The sequence below is a fragment of the Bos grunniens genome, chromosome 8 (genome assembly GCF_055505025.1).
Source record: "Bos grunniens cultivar Pamir isolate PY7600 chromosome 8, Bosgru_T2T1.0, whole genome shotgun sequence".
NCBI lineage: Eukaryota > Metazoa > Chordata > Mammalia > Artiodactyla > Bovidae > Bos > Bos grunniens.
Window position 1 is genome coordinate 13,261,802 of NC_141172.1, and position 13,615 is coordinate 13,275,416.

A 13,615-nucleotide genomic window follows, 5' to 3' on the forward strand; every position below is an offset into this window, starting at 1 on the left:
TTCCTGTGGCAGATAGATTGTTCTAAAAGCTTGCCGTTTTAACAGTCAGAGAACTCGTGCCTAATTATCCATTCTAAGGGTTTTCCCTCAATTTCCTCCTAGTCAGTCTTCTTTACATCTTGGTAATTATTGATTGTTCCTAAAGTCTGCAGACTGACTCATTCTTTTAGGTTTTTTGGCAGCAACCTGTATTCTCAGATATTTTATTTGTAGTTTAACTCATTCAGATCCCCAAGTTGACTTCTCTATATTTTCTTCAATTAATCCTTATTTATGTGGTTTTCTACAGAGCTTAAAGCTCCCATTCCTAGTTAAGATAATTAAAAATGTCTTCTCAGAAGATGTGATAGCTGATCAAACTATGATTTATAGACCAGTAACTTTTTGTTTGGGAGAAAATTTACCCAGAATATGAACATAATAAGTTAGCCTTCAGTTTTGTTTAGTAAGCAGAAACACGAGCAATTTATTTTCCATGGATGATTAGGGTGCTTTACTGTGAAGTTTATTGACCTTTTAAGCTAATGCTCTGCCAGACAATGTGACATTCTGCCCAAGTCTATGATCCGTGCAATTTTCCCCATAGGTCATTGCTAGGAATAGTGCGCGGATGGCACTCAGGGATTGTTTTGCCAGACTGTTTTTTGAAATCAGCCTTCGTAGGAAATACAGCACAGGCTTTGAAACTAGGCAAGCCTGGATGTACGGCCCTGTCAGCCACTTACCAGCTGTATGACCACAGGCACAGGGCTTTGTGTCTTCAAATGTTTGTTTCTTTATTTATAAGAAGAGAATACTAATATACACCTTATAGCAAGGGTCTCCAACCCCCAGGACACATACTGTTACGAGTCCATGACCTGTTAGGAACCGGGTTGCACAGCAGGAGGTGATCAGTGGGCAAGCAAAAGCCAAGCTCCATCTGTATTGACAGCCGTTCCCTACTCCGCGCATTACTGCCTGGGCTCCGCCTCCTGTCAGATCAGTGGTGCCATAATAAATGCAGTGTGCTTGAATCATCCCAAAACCATTCCCCCTGAGCCCAGGGTCCATGGAAAAATGTTCTTCCATGAAGCTGGTCCCTGGTGCCAAGAAAGCTGGGGACCACTGCCTTCCAGTGTTTCTGTGAAGACTGAATACAATAATAAAAAAATTTTATTCAGAAGATGCTCCATGAAAGTTCTTTGAATAAATTAAAGAAGTAATTAAATTTTACTCTTCACACCCTTCTCAAAGGTATAATGATAGCCCTTAGGCATGAATTGAGATCTTGCTGATAAATGTTCCAATGATTCTCAGTTTCATTTTATGTTTTCCATAGTTTTAAATGTTCATTTCAATCTAAATGAACAGCATTTCTCAATCAGAAATGATATTAACATATTATTTGCTTTAGCACTGATCATGGCAATAATTGCCATCCAATAGTCCTCACTGAGAAAAAGATCCATTATAAACAAAACTGAAAGTATAATCAAAGACTCGGTTATCCATCTAAATTAGTAAACATATGTCACTTGGTACTCTCCCTCTGCCCTTGAACACAGATACATCTGTTTGTCTTCTTAATGATGCCATTAATAATGTCAAATTGTACCAAAGTATCTAGTGTTCTTTGACTTTCCCTAGACTTTATTTTAGGTCATAGTTGGCCACTTGGTAACTTTTATAGTATTGTCTACTAGTTACATTGACAGTCTTTGTATCAGGCAGACATGGGATCTATTGCTAGAATTATCATATATATTGTGTCCTTGGATAAATTACCCTGTGTAGATTTACATTCTTCATTCATGAGAAGATCATAATAATAACCTCTTCTTTAAGTTGTTAAGTATGTGTTCAGATAAATAACTATTTTAACATTAAAATCAAATATTATTATTTAACATTTAAAATTAAATGTTAAAATTCATTTTAAAGAGCCATCGTGTATGTAACTTGTTTTTAGATATGATACCAAAAGTGCAAGAAATCCTGCCATTTGCAACAAGATGGATGGACCTGGAGGACGTTATGCTAAGCAAAATAACTCAAACACAGAAAGACAAATACCATATGATCTTCCTTATATGTGGAATCTAAAATAGACAAACTCAGACTTCCCTGGTGGTCCAGTGGTTGGCAGTCTACCTGCCAATTCAGGGGCCACTGGTTTGATCCCTGGTCTGGGAAGATTCCACATGCTCCGGGGCAGCTGAGCCTGCGTACTGCAACTACTGAAGCCCGTGCCCTCTGGAGACTGTGCTCTACGACAAGAGAAGCCAACACAAAGAGAAGCCTGTGCACTGCAACCAGAGAGCAGCCCCCGCTTGCCACAACCAGAGAAAGCCCGTGGGGAGCAGTGAAGACTCAATGCAGCCAAAAATAAATAAGTAAATAATTTAAAGAAGATATAAAGTTTGGGGAAAAATAGACAAATTCGTAGAAATAGAAACCAAAACTGTGGTTCCCCAGAGTTTGAGGAAGGGGGAAAGGTAAAATGGTCAAAGGGTACAAAACTTCAGTAACGCAAGATAAATATATTCTAGAGATTCACTCCTAGCCTACTGCCTACAGCAAATGACACTGTACTATATACTTCAAAGTTTTCTTGCTCATAGACCTCCTTTCACAGAGCCTCAGCAGTGTTAGTCTAGGCTGCTAACCATACCAGTGTTTCACACACTCTATGGTATTCTTGGCATCCTCAAGAGCACCTAAGACCTCCACACTACCTCATTTTTTTCTCCTTATTTCTAATACCAGTTCCTGGACTGCTACCAGACTGGTACCAATTCCCTCTTCTACTTTCTCTTCATCTGCTTTGAGTTTACAAGTTTCAAGTGCAGTGTTGTTGTTGTTGTTGTTGTTTATCTACAAACAAAACAAAAACATCAAAAAACCCTTCTTCCCAATGATCTAGTCTAGATTTTCCATACAATTGACAGCTACTCACTCAAGTATGAGACCATCTCATCCAAAGTTCTCTTTTTCTCTCTGACCACTGGTATGTTACAAACATCAGCACATTCCATTTTGGGTTTTTTGGTGTTGTTTTTAGTTTTCTCTTCTCTTAAATATCCTGGATTCTCTGTAACGAAAGTAACAGTAGGTACCTGATTTTCTTTAATCTCAAGGGCAAGCACTTATTGCCCTTGAGATTCTGGATGAGTGTTGAGGGGACTGTATATGTCCACCTACTAAAAAAATAATATTCCCTGTCCTGAATAGAACCGTTCTCTTATGTGTGCATTCCACTATCCTGTGATTATTCCATTCAGTTCTAGTGTACCCCGTATCATTCGCCATGGGGGATCTAACTCAATTTCTCCTTTTTCCTCAAGTGTCCAATTTTCTCAAGTCCTCCCTTGCTTATTGATTTTCATCCTCAGCATTTTCATTCTTGAAAATTAAGCAGTTCCTGAAGACTCAATTACAGCAGCTCTCTATGTAACGGTTGTACTTGCTTACTGATTCACAGAGAATAAGGATACTAAATATGACACTGTAATTTCATTTATAGCAATTTCAACACATAATTAAATATATTTTTCAGTGCTTTCTCTAGCCTCAGATGAAACATGTTTCTTTAAACTTATATCCTCCCGTGAATTAGTTCTTAGCCTCAACAAAAATGATTGAGAAGAGAAATAGGAAATGAAGAGGTTGTTTTCTTTTCTCCTTGGAAAGTCTTTTTAAGTCAAGTATTTTTACTGCATGGTTCCTCTATGCACTTCTAATCTCCACAAAATAAAGCATAATGTAATATTAATTGTATAATTCTATTAATCAAGATTGATACTGAAATACCATTATGATAACTTTGGTATATCATTATTCAAGGTACTGTCCAGGTACTGCAGAAAAAGGGATGATTTTGATATAAACACACTTCTCAAGACACTTGCTCCTTGGAAAAAAGCCATGACAAACCTAGACAGTGTATTAAAAAGCAAAGACATTACTTTGCCCACAAAGGTCCGTATAGTCAAAGCTATGATTTTTCCAGTAGTCATGTACGGCTGTAACAGCCGGACTATAAAAAAGGCTGAGCACCAAAGAACTGATTCTTTCCAACTGTGGTGTTGGAGAAGACTCTTGAGAGTCCCTTGGACAGCAAGGAGATCAAACCAGTCAATTCTAAAGGAAATTATTCTTGAATATTCATTGGAAGGACTGATACTGAGGCTGAAGCTACAATACCTTGGCCACATGATGTGAAGAGCTGACTCACTGGAAAAGACCCTGATGCTGGGAAAGATTGAAGACAGGAGGAGAAAGGGACAACAGAGGGCATGATGTTGGATAGCTTCACTGACTCAATGAACATGAGTTTGAGCAAACTCCAGGAGATGGTGAAGGACAGGGAAGCTTGGTGCACTGCAGCCTATGGGGTCGCGAAGAGTCGGACATGACTGAGCAACTGAACAACAATGGTGATATAGGTGACACTGAGGAGAAATACCAGTAAAAATGGAGAAAGGTGTAGAGAAGGAAGGAAATATTGTGTGGGGAGGTAACTGTACTTAAGAGTCTTCATATACACAATGGAGTATTACTCAGCCATTAAAAAGAATACATTTGAATCAGTTCTAATGAGGTGGATGAAACTGGAACCTATTATACAGAGTGAAGTAAGCCAGAAGGAAAAACATAAATACAGTATACTAATGCATATATATGGAATTTAGAAAGATGGTAACAATAACCCTGTGTACGAGACAGCAAAAGAGACACTGATGTATAGAACAGTCTTATGGACTCTGTGGGAGAGGGAGAGGGTGGGAAGATTTGGGAGAATGACATTGAAACATGTAAAATATCATATAAGAAACGAGATGCCAGTCCAGGTTCGATACACGATACTGGATGCTTGGGGCTAGTGCACTGGGACGACCCAGAGGGATGGTATGGGGAGGGAGGAGGGAGGAGGGTTCAGGATGGGGAACACATGTATACCTGTGGCGGATTCATTTTGATATTTGGCAAAACTAATACAATTATGTAAAGTTTAAAAATAAAATAAAATAAAATAAAAAATAAACCTTAAAAAAAAAAATCTGGAAAAAAAAAAAAAAAGAGTCTTCAAAGATGTCCAAAAGTTAGTTAGGTTGTCTTAGTTTTCAGAGCCTACAGAAGTGGAGCCTGAGGCTTGTGTGGTTTTTGGTCTTTTAATTGCTACATCATGTCTGACTCTTGTGACCCCATGGGCTATAGCCCACCAGGCTCCTCTGTCCCTGGGATTCTCCAAGCAAGAATACTGGAGTGGGTTGCCAATTTCCTTCTCCAGGGGATCTTCCTGACCCAGGAATCAAACCCGAGTCTCCTGCACTGCAGGCAGAGGTAGTTTATTTGGAAATTGATCCTATGCTGTATGAGTAATGGATGGTAGGGGCAAAACAGGGAAGGAGGGAAAGCTGATATAAGTATGTGTTTTGGGGAAAGTCACCAAGATGAGGGGCAGATGCTTGATTATGTGGAACATTCTCAGGCAATGTAGACAGTGGTCTCAAAACAATCTACTCAGTGAGTGAAAGAGGGAAATATTTATGTCCCTAATTAGTCAAGAATGGCCGCACAGTCATTAACTTTCTCCATAGTCAAGCATCGCATGACTATTGGGTAAATTTCCACAAGCATCTCACATCATAATAACAGAGAAACCCATGACAGGATATGAAGTGTACACACACACAGGTCCACACCTGTGTGAAACTCTTTAAAGCCACCACAAAACTATTCACATAGTGTGTCTGAAGTTAGAAGTGAAGCCAAGAGGACATAAAGTGATACATAAGAAATAGCTCATTTGGGACCTCCCTGGTGGCCTGTTGACTAAGAATCCAGGCTGCCAATGCAGGGGGCCCAGGTTCAACCCCTAGTCAGGGAACTAGATCCCACATGCTGCAACTAAGAGTCTCATGCCACAACTAACACCCAGTGAAGCCAAATATGTGTGTGTGTGTGTGTGTATGTATATATATATATATATATATATATATATATATACACACACAACGGAATGCCTCATTCACATGCCAAATGAGGAAGGGTAGCAGAGACATAATGAAAAGCAATACAGTATTGAATGTGGACTGAGAGTGATAAAAAAATATTGCAGGAGGAATACTCATCTGAAGCAAGGTAGAGTAAGATAAGAGATAAAAAGAGATGGAGCTTTACATGCCATGTTAAGAAATTCGGAATTAATTCTGTCATTATTGGGAAGTAAACACTTTCAAGGAATGTATTCATAATAGTTTCAATCTGTAATAATGCTATTTGCAAGAATCAGGATAAAAGATACTGTTTGAAAGTGATAAATGAAATGAGAGAAAGAAAAGAATTACTTGAAAGGTGGGATTTTTGTTCTCAGAAATGATGTACTACATTACTGGTTCTAAACTGGGGCAATTTTGCCTCCCAAGGGACTTTTGGCAATAACTAGGTACATTTTGTTTGTAGCAACTAGGAGGCTGTTATTAATAACCATATGGGTGGAGGATAAGGATGCAGCTAGACAGGCAACACACAGAACAATCTCCAATAACAAAGGGTTATCCAGCCATCAATGTCAATAGTAACCAAGGTGGAGAACCTACAGATTAGGTGCAATCAGCCCCTAGCACTGGCAGTTCCTAATGGTGGTTGATCGAATTCACCAAGGGTGCAGAACCTGCAGACATGGAGGTCCTCCGCATCACATCATTTTATATTAGGGACTTACCCATCCTCAGATTTCTGGCATCTATGGTTGGCGGGGTCGGGGGGAGCCCTAGAATCAATCTCAGCTGGATGCTGAGGGTTGACCTGCTTTGGTTCAGCTAAGATGTACATATGTGTATATATATATACATAGCTTGAGGGCATTAAAGAAATAAGGAAGCTGTAAGAAATTGTCAGAGCAAAATCCAACAGCATAGGAAAATCTAGAGAAGATAGGATTTTTATTGTGAAAGTGTTGCTATAAATTTGGTGAGAACATACATCTTAATAATGACTTTTTCACCCCATGAACATGATGCAACTCTAAATTTAGGCTTTTTAAAATGTTAGCAATTATTTTCGGGTTTCAGTACAGAAATCTTTCACATATTTTTAAACTTTTTTTTTTTCTTGCCATGCTGCTAAGCTTGTGGGATCTTAGTTCCCCAATCAGGAATTGAACCCAGGCCCTGGCAGTGAAAGTACAAAGTCCTAATTATTGGATCACCAGGGAGTTGCCTTTCATGTCTTTTTATTTTCCTGTCATATTTTTTTTCTTTTTTGTTCTTTTTGTAATTTTTACAATATCGTGTTGGTTTCTGCCATATAGAACAACTCAAATCAGTCTTTTTAAAACAATCTTCCCAAGTATTTTAGGTTTTATGATGCTCTTATAAATATTTATTTATAAATATTTTATCTTCCAATTGTTTCTTTTTAGCATATAAATAAAATTGACTATAAAAACTGACCTTATTAAGTTCATTTAATTCTAGAGTTTAAAAATTTTGTAAATTTAATTTTCTCCAGTGGATATTTTAAATAATAAAATATTTAAAATAATAACATTTAGGTAACTGAAAGCATCCTGTTGTATCCTAAAATACTCACTCTGATTGTCAAGTTTTTTTCAAATATTTAACTGATAGCCCAACTAACATAGCAGATAAGTCAGAGGTTTCTCTGGCTAAAGCTGGTATGAGGAACTTGTAAGGTGTGAGGGAATTAAAACCTTGCCTCCTTAGCTTGCTAACCCTCAGAGTGGAGCGTGTAGAAGTTTGCTGGAGCTCCCAAGCACCCCTGGAACATACCTAGCAAATGAATGCAGGTTCTGGGGGCTCTACATTTATAACTAAAATTTGAACTTCAGGAAACTGTCAACTTTCTCTATTTCCCCAATAAAGCATTTTTATTGAAAGATAATGTGATGTAAATAAAGAAAGAGATGCTTAACTCTGCATACACATACAAGCCTATTTTGAAGACAGGAATCCAAGCAAGAGCCTGTGGGGCCTTTCCAAAGAGAGAAAGAACCCCTATATCCCCTACCTCTTGTTTGCAGAATAGCTTTATTCTCCTAGACCTTCCTCGAGTTCCAAAGAGCAAATTCAATCATCAGTTCAGTTCAGTTCAGTTGCTCAGTTGTGTCCGACTCTTTGCAACCCCATGAATCACAGCACGCCAGGCCTCTCTGTCCATCACCAACTCCCAGAGTTCACTCAGACTCACGTCCATCGAGTCAGTGATGCCATTCAGCCATCTCATCCTCTGTTGTCCCCTTCTCCTCCTGCCCCCAATCCCTCCCAGCATCAGAGTATTTTCCAATGAGTCAACTCTTCGCACGAAGTGGCCAAAGTACTGGAGTTTCAGCTTTAGCATCATTCCATCCAAAGAAATCCCAGGGCTGATCTCCTTCAGCATGGACTGGTTGGATCTCCTTGCAGTCCAAGGGACTCTCAAGAGTCTTCTCCAACACCACAGTTCAAAAGCATCAATTCTTCAGTGCTCAGCCTTCTTCACAGTCCAACTCTCACATCCATACATGACCACAGGAAAAACCATAGCCTTGACTAGACGAACCTTTGTTGGCAAAGTAATGTCTCTGCTTTTCAATATGCTATCTAGGTTAGACATAACTTTCCTTCCAAGGAGTAAGCGTCTTTTAATTTCATGGCTGCAGTCACCATCTGCAGTGATTTTGGAGCCCAAAAAATAAAGTCTGACACTGTTTCCACTGTTTCCCCATCTATTTCCCATGAAGTGATAGAAGACACAAAATGCAGAAACCAAGGTAAAATAAGACAAAATGATAATAGCTTAGCTATAAGAAAAAGTCAAGGACCGGTAGTTCCTCCTCAAGGGCTGTAGGTAATATTCTGAGCCAAATGCTGGAATTGTTTTGCAGATAGTAAAAACCCTACCAGAGGACTTCCCTGGCTGTCCATCAGTTAAGACTCTGAGCTTCCAATCCAAGGGTTGCTGGTTCAATTGGTCAAGGACCTAAGATCTCACATGCCACATGGTGTGGCGGGGGCTGGGGGGGAAATGCAAACATTAAAAACCCCACCAGGTGTAAAACATTAACTGGTTAACTGCACCACAAGTACATAGATCCCACATTGACTGGAACCAGAAGGCTGTTGGTTATAACTCCCAAAATACCACCCTATTACCTCTCCATTGAGCAATCAGAAGAATATCCACCGCTAATCAGGCAGCCTACAGCCCTCACCACTAACGTTGCCTTTAAAAAGTTCTTCCTAAAAGCCATCAAGGAATTTGAATCTTTTTAAGCATAAGCTACTCATTCTCCTCACCTTGCAGTAAACGCCACACAACCTGGTATCAGTAGATTGGCTTTCAGGCAAGCAGACCCAGGTTTGGTTCCTTAACAAATGTAAGAAAATACATATAAGGAAAGTGGAGTAACTGAGTATAGGGTAAACTCAGAATGGGAATCAGAATTTATGATCCCAGGAAAATCCAAATTTCAAATTAAAGACACTGAAAAACAAAAGAAATTTAAAAAAGGAACAACACATGCACACATGCATACATACACACACCTCTATTCCTAGAAAGACAAGAGCGGCAGTGTTAGGGGAAACACACTGACTGAAACTGCCCACGCTGGCCAGGCACCACAGTAACCATTCCTGTGAGTTTTACAAGAGGTCCCAGTAAGGAACACAAAACTGACAAGCCACCGCCAACCAGAAGAATTCAGGAAAGGTCAAAAGGAGACACCACATGTCCTAAAGACCTCACAGAATCCTCAGTGGCATACATCATGGCTGAGCAATGTGTGCAACACCAGGAAGGACCCAGAGTCAGAACGAGTGACCTGAGACAACCTAGAAACGAATCCCATCACCGTGAAACCCAAGACTGCGAGTCATGCAGCAGAACAGCTCTCCTGGGTTCCTTTACCTTCCTGCTCTCCACTCGAGTGCCCCTTCCCAGTGAACTTTCTTTGCTTTGTCAGCACACGTGCCTCCTGGAGCAATTTCTGAGTGTTAGACAAGAGCCCCCTCTCGGACCCTGGAAAGGGCCCGTCTTCCTGCAACAGCAGTCTTACCATGCTATGCAGCCCCAGGCCCAAAGAGCAGACACCCAAGCTTGTTGTGCTTTAATCCACAGACGCCATAGGGCTCACGACAAAACCAGACTGAACAGGCTAGCTCCAAGACAGCAAAGGCTGGGCGAAAGGTCATTGCTTTCCTGCCTCGATTTATCCTTGTTTCATAAGTACCTGGTATTTGGCAAAGACGCTTCCAGCTGTATCTTGAGAGATAAGCAGCAGTCAACAAACCCGAACCGACTCTGACTTGAGCACGAAAACACGTCTGCACAGATGAAAGCTGGAGGGACCCGACAGTTACCATAGCTTCATTTCCACACCAAGGTCTCCGTCCAAACGAGGGATTTGTACTTGGCTAGGTACGATTTGTGCCTAGTGTGAGTCAGCCTGGGCTTTTCTAAAGAATCTGCCTGGCAAGAAACCAATAAAAATCTGTAAAGCAATTATCCGTCAACTAAAAAAAAAAAAAAAAAAAAAAACAGAAGAAGAAGAATCTGCCTGTCAATGCAGGAGATGTAGGTTCAGTACCTGGGTGGGTCAGGAAGGCCTCCTGGAGCAGGAAATGGCAACCCACTCCAGTATTCTGGCCTGGGAAGCCCCATGGACAGAGGAGCCTGGTGGGCTATAATTCACCGGGTCCTAAATAGTCGGAAAACAGGACCGAGTGACGGGAGCTCGCAGGCGAAGGCGCCTGAGGGACTGCGCATGCCCTGCTGTTCCTGCCACTTTCCGCCCTTCTCCCCAGTTCCTAATGGGGAGAGACACCTGCCTCTTACCCCTTAAAAGTCCCCCACCTTCCTTCCTGTGAGGAGGGGGTGCCTTAGAGCATGAGCTTCACTTCTCCATTCTCTGGCTGTTGAATAAATCCTGTCTTGCTTGAACCAATCTTAGTTTTTTTATCTGCAGCCTGAACCCGAGGGGCGTACCGGTGGGGAGCGGGGAAGAATGCCCTGACCCATCAGGGGGCTCAGTTAGGTTAGCCCCTTCATGCCCCCTGGAAGAGGAGGCTTGCATCAAATTTATTAGCATAAGCTTTTGAAATAAATGGTAAAAATTTGAATCCTTGCTCTAATCGACATTACTCTGTGACCTTGGCCAAGCTCCTCAAATTCTCGAACCCTTAATTGGTTTATCTATAAAATAAACTGTTTTTGAGGTTAAGTAAAACACTTCCCTTTGTATCTGAAATCAGGAAGGGTGTAATTACTGGAAAAAAAAAGGGGGGGGTGCTTATTCTACATCAGGCTACTTTTCCCCAAACTGTAGATATAAAAACTAAATGGTAACGGTGACCTTGTATACATTTGATTTTTAGAAATTATGGCATAATAGCAAGACCATTCATGCCATATAAAAAAAAATCAATTCCAGGTAGATTAAAAACCCAAATGTGAAAGGCAAAACCATAAAGTTTTTAGAAGGTAACATGGAAGAATATATAATCTCCTTGGTAGAAAAGTATTTCTAAAACAAAACACAAAAAGCAGTGACCATGAAGAAAAAGATGAATTCATTCACCTATGTTAAAATTACAATCATAATTTTACCATCTTCAAAAAACACCACTAAAAAAAGCGAAGAGCCATAGGCTGGAGGGAGGTATTTGCAACACATATAGCTGATAAAGGACTTTTATCCAGATTATTGCTGTTAGGGAAGAAAACTCATAAGTCAGACAACCAATAGAAAAATAGGTGAAAGAATTAAAAGAATAGTTCACCAAAAAGAAACCCAAATTTCTAACAAACATAAGCAAAAAGCACTAAAGTTTAGAAGTCAGGGAAATGCTTAATCATAACATTATTCTTAGTATTAAGATATGTTAAAAGCATATAGAAGCTATAAATTTTTTCATATATAGCTAGAGGGATTGCAAACTGGTACAAACTCTTTGGTAAATAATATACCATAATCTAGAAATATTGAAAATATTAGTTGCTCAGTCATGTCCAACTCTTTGTGACCCCATGGACAATAGCCTGCCAGGCTCCTCTGTCCATGGAATTCTCCAGACAAGAAGCCATATCCTTCTCTAGGGGATCATCCTGACCAAGGAATTGAATTCAGGTCTCCTGCATTGCAGATGGATTCTTTACCATCTGAGCCACTAGGGCGGTTCCAGAAATACTGAAGATGTATTTATTCCCTTTGCTTCAGAAATTGCACCCCTGGGCATGCTATGCTATGCTAAGTCACTTCAGTCGTGTCCGACTCTGTGTGACCCCATAGACGGCAGCCCACCAGGCTCCCCCGTCCCTGGGATTCTCCAGGCAAGAACACTGGAGTGGGTTGCCATTTCCTTCTCCAATTCACGAAAGTGAAAAGTGAAAGTGAAGTCACTCAGTCGTCTCCGACTCTTAGCGACCCCATGGATTGCAGCCTACCAGGCTCCTCCGTCCATGGGATTTTCCAAGCAAGAGTACTGGAGTGGGGTGCCAGCTATTTGCAAAGGGTACAAGGTTGTTTAGGACACAAGTGTTCGTAAGTGCCAAATATTGAAAATAATTCAAATGCCCAACCACATGAGACCCGGATGTACTGTGGTTACATAAATAAAGCCCATATCAGATATATCAATATTAATGTATCTAAAATTCATCATTTTGAACAAATGAAAGCAAGTAATAAAAAAGTATAGAGCCTATGTTTATAGGCAGTTCTTTTAAAAAGGCAAAATGAAACTATGTTTAACAACAGGAGGAAACCAACATCAAGTCTTTGCTTAACAGGATGGAAACTTCACACCCCAGCAAGCCTCAGCTGGAGTCAAAAGTTAGCATTGTTCCAGCTTTAGAAGCTGATACTTTCTAGCAGAAATACTACCTGCTTCTATTTAGGCACAGACTTGCATCTGCAGCACATACACATATGCACAGGTACCACAAAGATATCCATTTATACTTCACTTTCACTTTTCACTTTCATGCCTTGGAGAAGGAAACGGCAACCCACTCCAGTATTCTTGCCTGGAGAATCCTGGGGACAGAGGAGCCTAGTGGGCTGCCATCTATGGGGTCGCACAGAGTCGGACACGACTGAAGCGACATAGCAGCAGCCTCTACACTCATGATACAATGTTCACCATGGATTGTACAAGCAAGTGTATGCTCAGCTGCCCTTTGGCTCTTTAGGCATCTACTCATGGAACAACATGTTCATCGCCAGTAAATCTGTACATAGTTCATGCAAACCCCTTCTACTTACTTGCACTAGCAAAGTATCTTGAAAATTTTAGCATTGAAAAAAAATTATACATGAGTAGCAAAGCTATAAAAGAACTCAAGAAAATAATTATAAGTGAGTTAGGAAAATAGCTGCCTCTAGGGAGAAATGCAGAATCTGTGATTTATACAATGTGCAGGGTCCAAAACAACTCTAACAGAGGAAGAATTACAAATAGGATATAAGGCAATGGCACCCCACTCCAGTACTTTTGCCTAGAAAATCCCATGGATGGAGGATCCTGGTAGGCTGCAGTTCATGGGGTCGCTAGAGTCGGACACAACTGAGCGACTTCACTTTCACTTTTCACTTTCATGCATTGGAGAAGGAAATGGCAACCCACTC